Source organism: Bison bison, unplaced genomic scaffold, assembly GCF_000754665.1.
Source record: "Bison bison bison isolate TAMUID 2011002044 unplaced genomic scaffold, Bison_UMD1.0 scf7180017864113, whole genome shotgun sequence".
In the NCBI taxonomy this organism is placed as follows: Eukaryota; Metazoa; Chordata; class Mammalia; order Artiodactyla; family Bovidae; genus Bison; species Bison bison.
This window is the reverse complement of record NW_011494685.1, coordinates 434,433-450,218: the sequence shown is the minus strand read 5'-3', so window position 1 is coordinate 450,218 and position 15,786 is coordinate 434,433. Positions and strand designations below refer to the sequence as shown.

At 40.6% G+C, this 15,786-nt stretch overlaps 1 protein-coding gene across 1 annotated transcript in view; it reads left to right on the top strand.

The window, feature by feature from the left end:
- Window positions 1-9,862: 9,862 nt before the first annotated feature.
- Window positions 9,863-15,786, top strand: part of TSPAN8 (tetraspanin 8) — a 66,602-nt gene continuing 60,678 nt past the window's right edge. Inside the window, exon 1 of the mRNA XM_010839154.1 lies at window positions 9,863-9,934. The gene's annotated coding sequence lies outside the window, so the exon portion shown is untranslated. The remainder of the gene's footprint in view (window positions 9,935-15,786) is intronic.

Below are 15,786 nucleotides of genomic sequence, written 5' to 3'. Positions count from 1 at the left end.
TTGTTGGGTAGATTGCCTAGCTGCCCTTTAGTTAGTTGTTGTTCTGGGGTTTTGTCTTGTTCCTTCTCTTTGAACACGTTCCTCTGTTATCTCATTTTTATTGCTATGTTTGTGGTAAGTTGGTTAAATTTTTTGACTGTGGAGAAGTGGCCTTCTGTAGGAGACATCCTATGTGTCCCAGCAACATACTCTCTTCTGGTCACCAGAGCTACATGCTCTAGGGGTGTCCCCTATGTGGACTGAGTGGTGCCCCTTCTGTTGTGGTGGTCTGACTACTATGGGTGGCTGGCCCTGGACTGGTTGCTTTCCATGCTGTGCCTTGGGTGGAGGCTGTTGGCTTCTGATTGGCAAGGCTGGGTCATGAGATGCCTAGCTGTGGAGCCCAGGGAGGGTGTGGGCTAGTCCAAGGCTAGTGCTGGCTCACTGGTAGGTGGAGCCTGGTTTGGATGTGGGTGATTGCCAGATTGAGATTTCTGGATCTAGTATTGGCCTGCTAATGGGTGTGGCTGGTTCCTCATACAGCTAGTTGGAGAATTTGTGGTGTCCCAAGCTGGCCCATTGGTGAGCTGGCTGGCTAAGGGGTTCAAGCTAGTGTTGGAGCTAGTGTTGGCCTGCTGGTGGGTGGGCTGGGTCCTGACATGGCAGGCTGCAGGGCTGAGGTGGTCTTGGGATTGGTGTCTGCCTACTGTTGGGCAGAACCAGGCCCTGGGGTCTCTGGCTCTAGGACCTGGGATTCCCATGGCTGGTGGGCAAGGCCAGGGCCCAGGGCATCCCAGGACTGGTGCTTGCTCACTGTGGGTGAGGCTGGGTTCTGGGGTTAGTGCTGGCTCATTGGGATTCATTACACTTTCCAGAGTAGAGTCTTGTGTTCCTGAAGAGAACAGATGTGTGGATCATCTCCATCTTTACACCTCCACAGGCTTCTCTCTGCCTACACAAAAAGTCCAAACTCCTTGGCCGAGCATGCAAGACTCTTGTGTGTCTCTTTTTGCCCATGGAATATCCATCCTCGACTTTCCTGGGAGCTGCACAACTCATGTTACTTTGGGGAATTACCCAGGTCCAATGCCTCCAGGCCTGAACATTTTCAGTTTTGAGTGAAGAGAAAGAAGGACTGAAAGTTGTTGGAAGTGGTTTATTTCAGGCACATATTGTAGATTCTGTTGCTGACACACATTCTAGATTAAGGCACTTTAAGAAGACAGACCATTTGCTCCAGTTACCTGGAATTACTTAGCTGTCATGGATTCTTTTAAAGACTCACTTATTCAGTGTTATCAACAACCTGTCAATAAATTGACTTCTTCTTTTTCTCTGTTTTCTTTGGTTCAAGTTGACAAAACTTTGCTTGTCCTGACTAGACAAAACTGTTAACCAAATGGAACTGGCACAATTCTTTCATGATCTGACCCTGAGGTAGTTGACCAGAAGCCACCTTCTGACTTTGGTTCCTAAAATGGGACATGTTTAGAAAATGAGACTCAGAGGTCTTTCTTATCTGCCAAATGAATTCCTAGTCCCTCAGTGCTGGGCTCTGGCACCTGTCTGGTAAAACTTCCCTGGTCTCTTCCCACACACAATTCTGCATCCTGTGTGTGCATAGCAAGATTAGAAGTCAACTTTTATTATGTGTCCAAGACCATGCTAAGCATTTTTGATTCATTAACTAATTTGCTTATTCCTACTGTCTAATAAAAGTAAATATGGTTATTATCATTCCATTTTATGGATGCTGAACAGGGGCAGAAGGTTAAGTAATACCCTAAAGCTCAACTAGTAAGTGGCACAGCTTGGGTCGTAACCTTGCCATTCAAAGCTGTGAATCGCTGTGTTGTACTGACTCTTGGAGGTTCTTTACGATGGCCCTTTCGAATGTGTTCACATGCTTATCTCCATCCCCAGGCTGAGATTCTGTTGAGGTCAAGGATTTTTGCTTTTTTCAACATTGTAATTCCAGATCACAGCGTGTACCAAGCATACAGAGAAGACTCAGTAAATGAGAGAATGAACTAGTGAATAAATTCTCCATGGCACCTGTAACACTTAATCACTTATTTGATGTATGCAATTACTTTATTTCTTCATTCTAAGATGCATGTTTTAAAAACTGCTTCTGAAATTAGAAAATATCTTACAAATGTGTATATTTAATATGGTGGCTTTATGCCTCTCACCATCTTGAAAAATGATATTACAGTGATACATCCCACAATCCACAGAATCAAGGAAATATGAGGATAATTTTGGTTATACCTATTGCAAACCATAGCAATTGAGCTCCTCCTCATTGGTGCCTCCCTTCTGAAACATCACCTCTATCTGTCTGGCTCACTCTTACTGAATTGGGTTGTTCCTGTTCATTTCATTGAACCTCATGAGTTTCCCCTCCCAAACCAGGGTTGTATCTGTAGATGGATGATTGCTTGTTACCATGGTATTAATAAATTTAGTCTGGCCTTGAAACAGGCCAAGACAAGTTTAGATATTGGAGAAAATGAGTTTGGAACAGTGGACAGGGCCTGGGCCTTTGTGGGTGAGGAATCAAGTGCATAGAAAGGGACCATGCTTTGATTACCTTCTCTACCTGCCTCCAGGTGTGGTCACAGAATGTGTCAGTGACACCGCTTTGTCTTCATTCTTCTCATTGCAGTCTACCTGCCCTTGCATGAGAGTTACATTTGGAGAATGTGCTCAGGAAGGCCATTCACTTTTCCCCTCCCCCAGTTCTAAGTCTGAATAATGCTTACAATCAGTGTGGTTTTCCTCACGGGCCTATTCCTTTCCTCTCAATCCTAACCTAATTAGAATGACAACTGCATGTTGGAGGTGCTGTTGCTGAAATATCTCTTAAATATCCACTGATTTTTTTTTCCAGTCCCTGAGAAATAGCCTTTAAATTGCTGACCTTGTTCTCGGCCTCCTGCTGCCCTCTCTAGTCCCTCTTCTCTACTAGTTTTGACTAGTTACTATAGTAAAATCAATCCAATTTACACACTCACTTGTTCAAAATACCTCTACTGCTTCTCCATTATTTTCCAAATGGAGACCCTTGCACATAAGTGGATATTCACAACCCGGTTTCTGTTGGTATTTTATGGAAAGATTCTATACCATATTCTTTCACTGTTAGAATATCATGGACATTAAGTTATCCTATCAATTTAATGCAACATTTTCAGGGAGAAACAATAAACAAAACAAAGAAAACTGGGGTTTTGGGGGGGTTGTCGTCAAACAAGTACATTAAAATGCATTCTCAGAGCTCAGTAGCTAGTACATGGTTAGTAATTTTCCAAAACTGCATTCTTTTGGGTCAGCTGGAGGCCTTTTTAAATTGTGAGTGAGTGCCTAACCAGAGATCTACAGAGGTGACATTTTGTTTCCTCAGAGAATTTAATTGTTATTTGCAGGACAGCAAATGAAGCAAATCTTCCTCAATCTGTGCAAAACATTTTGTTGGTTTACCTCAGCTATATAAGTGAGAGAAAGTATGACCTGTTTCTTTCTTTCTTGCTGGAAGGGTATAACTAGCTCTTTTATATTTTGACCTATTTAAACCCATATCCAGGAACACTGTCTTCAGCCTGGGCAAGGAGGTGCTGTTGGGCAGGGTGCTGTGGTGAAGGAAGGCCTGGCACTCTGGGAAGGGTATACAGATCACCAGAAAGCAAGCATCTGACATGGCAGAGTGGAACCTCAGCCCTGGCTGCTGTCACGGGGCAGAGAAGGGCACAGAGTCCTCCATCAGTGGGGCCATGGAGGGTGGCTCCGGTAGCCTCAGGGCATCACATCCCAAGCTGCCCAATTCCAGGGGGTTCTATATTTGGGAAACCAATATGCATCCTGACCCCAGAGCATTTGTTTTCACATTTCACTTTTTATTAGTCACTGTTAGTCAAAAAAGAGATATTTTAAATCTTGAGTACTGATTTGGGTCACACATTCTGTAAAGGCCCTCATCTCCATCTCTCCCCATCCCTGAGAAACAGCTTCTTTAAAGAGTTAGTCTGCTGCTGTTACTTCATAGCAGCTGGGATTTATCCTTCCAGCATTAGGAGTCTATTACCGTAAGTTAGTATTGGGGAACTGTCTCAGTTTCTTTTTGGCTCAGAGCTACCTCTTGCCTGAAATACAACATTTATAGAAGGTACATTTAAGTGCAGCTTCCAAGAGCAAGGTTTCCTTTAATAGGCTGCGTCTCCTATGACACAGCAAGGATGCTGCAACCTTCTCTCAAAATCCAAGATGAGAGGTGAGAGGGCTCCTGCAGAACTAACCAAAGGAACAAATCTATAAGGGGATCAGAACTATGGAAAAAATCCCCTTGGATTGAATTGTTTTTCTCTCTCTTCAGGTTTTAGGAGAAAGAGGCAAATGGCTGTGGCATAACTTTACAAAGAGATTTATTTAAAATTTTAAAACAAGGCTTCACTGGTGACTCAGTGGTGAAGAATCTGCCTGCCAGTGTAGGAAACATGGGATTCAATCCCTGATCCGGGAAGATCCCACATACTGTGGAGCAACTAAGCCCTTGAGTCACAACTGCTGACCCTGTGCTCTGCAGCCTGAAAACTGCAACTACGGAGCCCCTGTGCTGAAGCCACGGAAGCCCTAGCACCCTAAAGCCCACGCTCCACTGCAAGAAAAGCCACTGCAATGGGAAGCCTGTGCGCCACAACCGGAGAGTAGCCTGCACTCGCGGCAACTAGAGAAAAACCCACACAGGAAGGAAGACCCAGTGCAGCCAAAATCCATCGGTCATTAAATAAATAAAGTATGAATTTTTTTAAGCAAGCAAATAATTTTGAAAGTATATCTTGTAGGTGAAGTCTCCCCTCACCTTTAGAAGGAGGACAGCAAAAAAGGACAGTGCCTAGTACCTTACAGTACTCAATAATGGTTTTGTAAATGAGTAAGGCTTGCTCTGTTTGTGCGTTTAGCTGACTCCCTGTACCTTCTCAATATTTTAGCTTCAGTATTTTTTTCTATATATACTTATCTTTAATGTCCAGAATGTCAGTGTTAATTATAAAGCTAATACTTACAAGCTTATAGAGAACTACTGTTACTAAACTTACACAGAATTACTATTATGTGTGTGTTTGTGTGTATATATGTATGTGTGTGTTGTTGTTTAGCCACTAAGTCATGTCTGGCTCTTATGTAACCCATGGACTGTAGCCCACTGCAGGCTCCTCTGTGTGTGTATCTCTACACAATAATGCTAATAGCATAAGATTTAGGTATTACTATTATTCTAATTTTAAAGACATTATACTGAGGCATAGAAGGAATTCCCAGGTGGCTCAGTAGTAAGGAATCCGCCTGCTGCATGCAGGACCTGCAGGAGACGTGGGTTTGATCCCTGTGTCAAGATCCCCTGGAGGAGGAAATGGCAACCCACTCCAGTATTCTTGCCTGGAGAATTCCATGAACAGAGGACCCTGGTGGACTACAGTTCAGAGGTCACAAAGAGTAGGATATGACTGAGCTACTGTACATGCATGGCTGAGGTATAGATGGGGTTAAAAAATTTGCAAAGTCTCAACAAGTGACAGGATTCAGATCTGCACAGTCACTGCTAGGTCCTGAGTTACCCCCAAAAATCACCTAAATCTGTTGCTACTTGAAGCAGGAAAGTGAATCCAGGTTTCTCGGTGTCTAGGAGCAGGGGTTTGTTGTATAATCTCACTTTACCAGGAAGCCAATGACTGTGCCCTGGATTTTGACTTTACAGGACTTGACCAACACAGTCTGATTTCTTCAGAGAGGCTGACACTGATTGGAAGCCTGCTTTGTGCCTGATGCTTTCCTGAACCCTCTTCTAGACAGCATGTCGTGGAATTCTCACAACAACCTGTAGGGATGAATTCCTACTTGTGTCTTGCAGATGAGAATACTGAATCTTGGGAAGTGGACATCACTTTGTGAGGTCACACTGCTAGTAGATGGTTGAACTAGAACTCAGATCTGGACCCATCTGCCTCTAGACTTTACTTCATCCTTGGTGTTACCCCCTATTTTTTAGACATTTCCAATCAATCTGCCTTTCCAACACTGATAGGGCAATATGTTAATGGCTGTATATGGCCATAATAATGGCTGTAATGGCTGTATATGCCACTGTTAGTGGCATAATTAGTGTATATTTTAATGAGCTGAGTGTTCCACAGAGAATTTCTTGAGCTTTGTTCCTACCACAAAATATTAGTGAAGCAAATGGTAGGAAATCTTGCCAAACTTAAATTGGGACTTTCTTTCTATGTATTTTTCTTGAACATGGTTGATTGACCATCACAACCATTACATTAGTGTTGAACAACCAATGTATTCTGGTTACAAATGTGAGAAAAAAATATAAGCAAAAGGATCTGGTAGGCAGTCAACTCAGTGTATCATTATACTGCAGATTTGATTATAAGCTATTTTGAGTGAAAATGGATACTTCTGAAATTCCCAACTAAATCTGACTTTCTTTCTAGGGTCCAGTTGGCCTTTTAGTTTAAAATTGGCTATTATTAACACAGGGATAATGTTCAATCATATTTTTGTGTTTGTAAGCATCATGAAGGTAAAGGTTCTGGTCTCCAACTTTGAATTGAGGAAGAGCTCAGTAAATGCTATGGAACAAATGGCAAGAATCCACTTAGTCTGAACTATGAAACTGATCAAGTTTGGGTGCTTCCTTCTTCTTGTTGACTTTTTTCTTCTCCTTGAATGTCTATTCACCCCAGGCCTCTACCACATGTTTATGTTTGCTCTAAGCCCTGAGTAAAATAATCTGATCAACACAAACATTGGTGACTTACTGAATTTTTTTTCTTTTGAGAAGTATTTGCAATTTCCAAAGGGAGTTAGAGGTAAGACTGAGTGTACATGGTATTAAACAGAATTTTCCCCTCTATAATGGGCGGGGGGCCTCCAAGGCCTGTGAAACCAGTTCAGGAGCCGATGATCAAGGTACTAGATAAGCTCTGTTAGAGGGCAGAATGCTGTGTTTCATGTGCAGACACCAACGTGGCATTGCCTGTATTGTGTGGGGCGCCCACTGTTATCTTCCCTTTAGTCTCATGGTGATTCTGGGGTGAAGGCAGGATCAGAGATCAGAGTACCTGCCACTTGGCTTTGGACTTGTATCCACTGCTCACCTTTGTCTTGGTGCCACCTGTGAGATGTTTGGTGTGGTTTGGTTTCTCTCTCGGTGTATTCACTTTCACACTGTCCCTTGCCAGGGGAATCAGTGCTGAGAACAGTGAATAACCACACAGTGTAACCCAGACAGACATCTCAACAGAGCCAGAGGAAAAGCCTCTATAATTTCCTACATTCATCTAGAGATCTGCAAATTAAGGTCATTGGCCCAAATACTGGGGAATGCTCTCTTTTGTATACCAAAGAGCTAAGAATGACTTTTACATTTTTAAACAGTTGAGGGGAAAAAAAAGAAGAATATTTTGTGATATGTGAAAATTATGAAATTTAAATATCTGTGACCATAAAGTTTCATTGGAACAGAGCCATACTTTTCGTGTACATATTGTTTATGACCGTTTTTGTACAATAATGGTAGAGTTGCATAGCTTTGACAAAGGCCTGCAAAACTTAAAATATTTATTATCTGGCCTTCCACAGGGAAAGTTCTCTGAATCCCGATTTAGTCACTCATCTGGCATCCACCAGGAGAGCTGCCTGGAAATCACTGTGAGGCAGATCCATACCATTTTTCCCTTGTAGGCATCTGTTTTCTCTGGAAGTTCTGCTAGCTTGATTAATTGCATCAGTGGATATTAATACTGGACAAGAAAGCTTGTCGAGCCATCTAGGTTGCCTGGTAATAGTGGTATGTTCCCGGTGCCTTGCCTGGGAATAATGAAACAGAAATAGCAGAAGCTATAATAGTCTTATAACAGTCTTGGAGAAGGAAATGGCAACCCATTCCAGTATTCTTGCCTGGAGAATCCCAGGGATGGAGGAGCCTGTTGGGTGCCATCTATGGGGTCGCACAGAGTCGGACACGACTGATGCAACTTAGCAGCAGCATAACAGTCTTACAATGTAATTTTTCCCTTCCCTATACATTTCAGTGACTGAGTTTAAAAACCTTTATGATTACAGGACAAAGCAAGACACACAGTTCCTATGCATTTGGAAAATATGAACAAATGAAAGCCCAGAGAATTTAGACAACCATTCTAACATCATATAGTTACTGAATGGGAAAACCAGGTCTAGAAAAAACCCAGAACCTGACACCTCATTGCATTATGCTGCTACCCATGAATGGGACTGCCATATGTACGATATTGTGAAGAATGCATTTATAGTTTTCAGTCTGGGGTTCTTCTTTTTACTCATTTCCCTGGAAAAGCAATATACAGGCATTTAGCTAATTAAATTAAGTCTAATCTATCTACTTTCTTCATTTGTGGCTAATTAAAAGATTCTTGGGGGAATCTTTTTCTAACTCTTTCACTTGAGAAGATGAGACTGTCCCTGGATGAAGCTTAGAACTAATACTGAAAGCATCTATGCTCTGAGATTCTCACCCCAATCAGTGAACCACTGATACATACACTTCTGCTTTACAGAGATTTTTGTTTCCCCAGAGATACGAACCTCTTAAAATACAGGATGTGTGTATACAGTACAGGCAGGTTTTCTACTGTCTGAGCCACCCAGGATGCCCCACTATGCAGTGATGCACCTGTGATCAAGGCTGCCATGTGAACAGGTTGTGGCAGTGTGAGTCAGAGTTAATGGCTTTTGACACTGTACTTTCCGCACCACTAGTTTTTATAACTAAACCATTCTTCCTGGAGATGATGAGTCTCTACTCTTCTAAATTGTTGTTTAGTCGCTAAGTCCTGTTGGGCTCTTTTGCAATCCCATGGACTATAGCCCTCTAGACTCCTCTGTCCGTGGGATTTTCCAGGCAACAATACTGGAATGGGTTGCCATTTCCTTCTCCAGGGGATCTTCCTCACCCAGGGATCGAACCTGTATCTCCTGCAGGTTGATTTTGATATTGGCAGGCAGCTTCTTTACTACTGAGCCATCAGGGAAGCCCCACTCTTCGGAATATGTTGCCCCAATAAAGAAGCACATTTGTAAAGCTACATCCTAGACAATTCAAAGGAACAATGTCAAGCTTCTGACGTTAACTAGTATTATTTTATATACGAAAATTCACAGGAAAACAAAGAGGACCAGATGCGTGAAACTAAAACGAATTAAAAGATTAATGATACACACCCAAATTGTGTGTAAATTTAGTGTCAACATTCCCTTTAATTTTCAGGATTCACTCATGGCAGTTCTGCTTTACTGATGGTGATTCTATGTATACTGTATGGACAAACATCTGATTAGTTTATTAGAGTGAAAGTGTAAATAGCACAGTTGTACCTTACTCTTTGTGACCCCAAGGACTGAAGGGATTCTCCAGGCAAGGATACCGAAGAGGTTTGCCATTTCCTTCTCTAGGGCATCTTACTGACCCAGGGATGGAACCCGGGTCTCCTGCATAGCAGGCAGATTCTTTATAGACTGAGCTACCAGGGAGGCATAATATATTTATGTTCATCTTAACAGCTAAAATATTTTAATTTGCTCCTTTACTTTTGACTATATGTCTTGGTTTTTTGCAGAAAATAGTTTGTTGAATTGTAACCAATTTGAAACAAACCATAATGGAGTAAGATTATTCAAATAATGGTATAACGGGGTGGGGTGGGGCAGTTTGGAACAGGGTGGGGTTGCTCAGGAGGAGGGCTTACAGTGGCACTTTACAGGTTCTAACTTGAAGAGTGTGGGCTCATTGGCCAAATGATGTCACAATAGACAATGTATGTAAGATAGCATCACTATATTTCATATACTGAAGTCCGCAGAGCAAAGGGGTGCTTCCTGTCTCTACACTGACTCCTGTCCCAGGGTAACTGATTAATGCTAATGACAATACAGCTAAGTATGTTGATTAGTTATGCCATAAAAAGCAATCAGGGCAATCTCTTATAAAAAGTTCTTCCTCTTCCCTCTCCCTCTCTCTTCCCTTCTCTTCTTCCTTCCCTCCTGTCCTTCCTCCCTTCCTTTCTGACTGTTAAAACTTGTTCATTCTCCCTATAAAAAGTACACTAAAGTTGTTATCCACTCTTATACTCATGTGAGACAAACAACAGTTAACTTTGAACATGGAGACAGGTGTCTGAGCAGACTTACCAGAAATCTGGTTAATCAAGTCTAGTCTGAAGACAAAACAGAAAGGAACACTCAGTAGTATTCCTGTGAGAGGAGGGACCTGCATTGCAGCTGTTCTCGCTAAGCTCCTTGAAGATATTTTAAATGAAACAAACTGCTTTGATGAAACTGTAACATATGATGTAGTTTGAAATGAGAGAAGAGTACAAATCTCTGAAAGTCACATAAGTGTTGAGATTTTTAAGTTTAAGGGTTTCCCTTGGGTGTGACAGCCTCAGGTTTGGGATGTTTTGCATAATTATGAATGTGGAACTGTATTTTAAAGTTGATTGTGGGTTTAGCTGGCATCAGTGTGCAAATTTATTTTTTATTTTCTAACAAGATAGGCTTGTATAGCTTCTAGAATCTTCTTTGTGGAAAAAAAAAGTCTGTTAAAGTAGGCAGAGCTTTCTGAAGATGGCATATAGCATGCACAAGCATACCCTATTTTTTGATGTCCTTAGTATATTTAGATTTGGAGTATACAGCCAGATAACCATAGGAAGAATATATAGTTTTATGTGATTTTTAAAAAGAATTGAATTATCCTTTTCTAACTCCTGAGGGTGTGAGTTATTACAGTGACTTTGTGTATGCCAGTCCTCTGTCTGCTCCAACTGAAATAAATAAGGGCTTTTTCAATAGACAAGAATAAGATGTGAGGAAAGTAGAAACCATGGTTAAACAGTTCAGGTAGTGGAAAATTCCCATGAAACTTTTGTTTTGGGAAAGGAGGTGCCCAAGGACAGTTTTCACATTGATTCTACTTCAAAAAATCTCAAGGTCAGGATAATTTTGTGAAGCCAGTTTTCCATAGAAAGCAGAGCATTGTTTCCTGGTTCTTGATGAGAACAGGCTGTCCTTTGAATATTGCGAAGCAGAGAAACTCTTGCTTTATCAGGAAAGAAATGCAGTTGTTCAGGGAAATCTTTTGTCTTTTAGAAGGACCAAGCACAGTTGTTTTCAGCATCCAAGGGATTGTTGAGCCTTGTGTTGTACAACATGAGACTAATGAATAATTTTTGTATGATCTTATATTTATGTTCAATGAGCATCCTTGTTCTATTCCCCTATCATAAAAAAATAATGAGCTGAGTGTACCCTAATCCTGTATTAAGGATTCACTTTGTGTGTCTCCATTTAATGGTATACATATATAATTTCCTAAATCAATGCCATCAAGGATCTTTAACAAAATTAATGAGAAATATTTACATCTCTCCATCACCTTTGGGCCATTTGCATAACAGCAACAGATAAGAGAAATACAGCTGTACCTTCTGTTGTATTCCTAGCTTTTGTATTCGGAGCTGGGTTCAAAGGTGGTTCTATGTTGCATTTTCTCCCAAACTCTTAGGCTCAGCAGTTCTGAGTTGTTTAAACAATACATCACTTAGCCATTTTGAATCCCAGTTTTCCCCACATAAAACATAGCACCATGGATAACCACAAATTGAGTTGTTAGTACAAAAGTAATTGTGGTTTTGGACCCTGAAATTTAAATCATTATAAAATTTAAATCATTATAACCAGGCTCAAACACATCTTTATTAATCAAAATAGGAACCATTTCAGTCAACACACTTTTGCCAAATGAGAAATAAGTTTGTTCATTCCAGTAGGGTAAAAATCATGCTTCAGGATTTGACAAACTCTTAGAAAGCACTTTGTGCATACTGGAGGTTGTGGAAGCATTTTCTCTGCAAAAAGTTATTGAGATGCTTGAAGAAGTGGTAGTCAGTTGGTGAGAGATCAGGTGAATATGGCGGATGAGGCAAAACTTCGTAGCCCAATTTGTTCAACCTTTGAAGCGCTGGCTGTGTGGGCATTGTCTTAGAGAAGAATTTGGCCCATTCTTTTGACCAATGCCGGCTGCGGGCATTGCAGTTTTTGGTGCATCTCGATTTACTGAGCATGCTTCTAAGATGTGTTGCTTTCACGAGAATTCAGAAAGCTGTAGTGGATCAGACAGGCAGCAGACCCCCAAACACTGACTGTGACCTTTTTTTGGTGCAAGTTTGGCTTTGAGAAGTGATTTGGAGCTTCCTCTCCATCCAACCACTGAGCTGGTTGTTACTGGTTGTTGTATAAAATCCACTTTTTGTCGCACGTCACAATCTGATTGAGAAACAGTTCCTTGTTATTGGGTAGAATAAGAGAAGATGACACTTCCAAATGACGATTTTTTTTTTTTTGGTCAGCTCACAAGGCACCCACTTATTGAGCTTTTTCATCTTTCCAATTTGCTTCAAATGCCAAACAACCACAGAATTTTAATGTTGAGCTCTTCAGCAACTTCTTGTGTAGTTGTAAGAGGATCAGCTTCAATGATGGCTCTCAATTCATTGTCATCAACTTCTGATGGCTAGCCTCATCTTCAAAGTTCTTGTCTCCTTTGCAAAACTTCTAGAACCCCCACTGTGCTGTATGTTTGCTAGAAGTTCCTGGGCCAAAGGTGTTGTTGATGTTGTGAGTTGTCTCCAGTGCTTTACAATCCATTTTGAACTCAAGTAAGAAAACTGCTCAGATTTGCTTTTTGTCTAACATAATTTTCATAGTCTTAAATAAATATAAAAAAGCAATGTCATTAGCAAAAAAAAAAAAAAGCCAGAAATGTACATTAAAGTGTTGTATAACATAACCACAACAAATTTCAACAATGCAAAAACTGCAGTTACTTTTGCACCAACTTCTATAATTCATAATGTTATTGCTAAATTTGAAAAAGTAACATAGAGTTTCTGGCATATGGGCATACATGTACACACACACACACACACACACACACACACGAGTCATCTCCAAGCCCTAAAGAATTCAGGAAGACTGTTTGTAATAGGAGGGAGAATTTATATAAGCTTTGTAGCAGATGTCAGCTCTATTAAAGGCTTGCATCAAATATGCTGTGGAGCAAAAAGGAGAAATGGCCTTTTCCAATGGACCACTGTCCAGGTTTTAGCCTAAACCTCACTCTGTTGCCCCTGTGCCCTGGGAGCAAGAGAGGCATAGTATCTGCTATTCTAGGACTCTGGAGGGAGACATGCCTGAGTTTGAATCCTGGCTCAGTCACTTCACATTCCTTAAAGCAAGGCCAGTACCTATTCTACTTCTGCTCTAAGGTGGCTGTTAGGAGAATAACATAAGTTAATGAAAGTAAAATGCTGACATGAATACACAAAACATAAACAGTGTTTGACACATTATAAATTCTCCATTAATGATAGTTATTTGTGTTTAAAGTGCAACCAGGAATTTTACAAGGCACATAAATGTGAGAAAGCTGAAATTGAAATTTTAGCTCCATCAAATAGGATGGAGACAATTGATTACTTATTGCTCCCTGGCTAATGATTTATCATTTGGAAGATGTGATCTTACAGGACACTGACACTGTTGTTGGCATGATCGATTAACATGGCTCCAGAGATGCACAGGAAGTGTAACTTGATGAACCTCTTGTTGAACTGCCAGACCTAAATTAAGTGGAGTTAAGCTGGTAGCTGCCACAAGGTACTACTGCTGCTGTATCCTTTAGAGATGCAAACAGGAATAGATTTCTTTCAAGTACAAGAAAATTCCAAAGCCTTCTTTGCTATGGTATCAGCATAATTTCTTGGGAAGCGGGCGCCTGTCAGTAAGTAAAAGAGGTATGGGGGTGTGTGTGTATACGTGAATGCAAACCCACATTTACTGCTGCATGAGTGACTTGAAAAGGTCAGGGATCACTGAGTGCACTGACTTCACAACATAATAACAAAAATAGTGGAGACTGATTTTGGATACTAGAAAGAGTATCTCAAATGTCAAGTGAAAATTCAAATCTCAGAGTTCATTGAATTTTGAGAATTTGGTGTTAGACCGTTGTATTTTTCCTGCTTCTCCCTCCCAAGATTACTTCATTTTTGTCTGTAGGCACACACACTTTCCCACCCCTCCTCAAATTTCAGAAGAGGTGTCCCCTCTTCTGTGCAAAGTTGTGCTTTCCAAGTCATTTCTCCCTACTCCATCAAGGGGAGGACCCTGTTCCCTTACAGTTTCCTCTCGCATTTATACTTGTGACTTCTTTCCATTTTCTGACTCTGACATTATGACTTATGTAAATGCTCAAGAATCTCATTATTTTTTTAAATAAAACTTTTTTTTTTTAATGTGAGCCATTTTAAAGTCTTTATTGAGTTTGTTACAATATTGCATCTGTCTTATGTTTTGGGTTGTTTTTTTTTTTTTTTGGCCCTGAGGCATGTGGGATCGTAGTTCTCTGATTAGAGATCTAACCCACACCCCTTGCGTTGGAAGACAAAGTTTTAACTACTGGACAGCCAGGGAAGTCTCACTTCTCTCTATTTTTAAAAATCTTCCCTTGTCTTTCTTTACCCACCCACCTTACTTTTTCTTCCTCCACCGAATTCATCCAAAACTCATGTGTAATTATCTCAATGTCCTCAACTCCCATTCACTTTTTAAAAATTTAGTTTACATTTTTACCAAAATGTAAAATTTGATTAAAATTTCAGCTTAAGGGGTCAGATAGTTTTCCGAAGCTTATAACAAAACCCCAGACTTTGCCTCTCTGGCAGCCCATGGGCAACACACTTTTATTTCTTTTATTTTTAACTCTTAATATCTTTATGTAGCATACTACTCCTTGATTTTTACATTGTAGGCTCTATCTATTGACCACTTCCATGAAAAATGAGGTTTCTTCTATTGCTGACTCTGTCCTTCACACATGTACTTCCAAGAATTCCCTTTCCTGTATAGTTAAAGACCAATTTTGGTGTCACATGGCTATGACTTTTAAATGTCATTCACAGGGGACGCACAGGATTAGATGTTCTTTCCTGCACACTTTTAAAATATTCCCTGGAGTTAACTTGTCTTCATTTGCTTAGTTTTTCTATGAACTGATTCAATCCCTCAAAACACACCAGGGATTTTATCAGTTTCACCTTTTGCAGACTTCTTTACTGGAACTTCTGACCTGCTTCAGTTTTGACTGGCTGTGACATGCCTGTCCTTCTGTGTCTTAGCTCATCACTCACGATTTCCTCTGCCTAACCCTTGAGGTGGGTTTCCTGTTTCTATACCCTCTTTTTGGCAGAATATTTGTAGTAACTTCTGGAGAAAGGGTACATAGGGGATGTAAATATTTTGGTTTCCTTCATGTCTAAAAATCTCTGCAGTCTTTTAGTATGTCTCTACATAGAATTCTGAATCAGAAGGCACTTTCTATCAGAATTTTGAAACATTGTTTTTGTGTTGCTAAGAAATCCAAAGATATTCTACTCCTTGATTTTTTTGTGACTTAATTTTATTTATTTACCTTTATTAAACAATAGTCGATTTATAATATTAGTTTCAAGTGTATGACATAGTGTTTTAATATTTTTATAGCTTATACTCCATTTACGGAGAAGGCAATGGCACCCCACTCCAGTACTCTTGCCTGGCAAACCCCATGGACGGAGGAGCCTGGTAGGCGGCAGTCCATGGGGTCACTAGGAGTCGGACATGACTGAGCCACTTCACTTTCACTTTTCACTTTCATGC